Consider the following 1,298-nt stretch of genomic DNA (forward strand, 5'->3'; position numbering starts at 1 on the left):
CATTGAGGAAGGTGACACTTTTCCTGGGGAACCTTTGGGATTTGCATACAGGCAGAGGGAGAGCCTTCCAGGGAGGGAAATTCAAGAGAGCAAATGCTACAGGGTCAACTGTGGTGCTCAATAGATGTGGAGCCTTGGCTGAAGGGGGAGGGAAGGCAGGAGGCTGGCCTCCCTGGCACAGAGATTCAAACTGGCCAGAATTCATTACACATACACACACACACACACACACACACACACACACACACAGCCACGCTTCTAGGCCGGGGGCACTGTGGGGACACAGTGAGCAGAGGAAGGAAAAGCAGGAGCAGGGGAGGTCAGATGCCTCAGGACAAGCTCCATGAGTTGGGGGCGGGAGTGTCTGTGGGAGTTACATAATCTGGTGTCAACTTGAGACTATTACAAGTGAGGCGATGGAGTTTAGCCTGTCAATCAGGTTGCAGCTTGATAACCTCATGTGGAGATAAATAGCTCACTGGAGGTCAGACCAGCACTTTCTTTCTGCTACACATTGCTGTTGACAAGCCACATGGAGCTACGCTGATGGAGCCAGAGCCCTGGAGCTGGAGGAACCACCTAGAGACCCATGGCAGCACTGAGATGCTTCCAACGCCACTGGATCCACTTGATTTCCCATCCACTGGCCTGTGATCTTCCTGCATTCATTGCATGTGGTGCATGAGTGTGTGAAGAGGAATTTATAGACTGGTATCAGACATATGGGCTAATATTGGACTTATGGACTTGATCTGCACTGGGCTGGGATGTTTCTTAATATACAAGTGCTCTTTGATATAAAGCTCTCTCTTATATACATAGGAATGTCCTGGATTTGTTTCTCTAGTCAACCCAGACTAACTAACATAAGGTCCTTCATCTCCAAGCCCACAATCCTCCTGGTTGGAGGCCACTGGCCAGCATTTCCAAGAAGGCCCGGATTAGGACAGGGTGGGGCTGGGAGCCCTGGAGGGGCTCCTTCCATACAGGCAGGAAGGGCTCAGAATGATCCCCTTTCAGGAAGACGTGCTCCAGCCTGAGGAGCCTGCCCTCCTTTGGCCCAAACATCCCAGTTCTGCCCATTCTGGGGGAAAACCTAGAAGGCAAGCGGCAGGGGCAGGGACTGAGACGGGGAGGGTCTGAGCCAACTGACCTTCCCTCCCCAGGCGAGGCCTTGGGCCCCGGCCAACGCCCAAGGTGGGCCCGTTGAGGGGGGCGGCCGTGGGGGAGCCCCCTCCGCAGCTGGACCGCGGGAGGCCGCCGAGGGGTCTGGCATTCCTCTTCCCTCCACCTTCCCT

This window comes from Echinops telfairi, unplaced genomic scaffold (genome assembly GCF_000313985.2).
Source record: "Echinops telfairi isolate 266 unplaced genomic scaffold, ASM31398v2 ScPeMD7_5592;HRSCAF=6446, whole genome shotgun sequence".
Classification (NCBI taxonomy): Eukaryota; Metazoa; Chordata; class Mammalia; order Afrosoricida; family Tenrecidae; genus Echinops; species Echinops telfairi.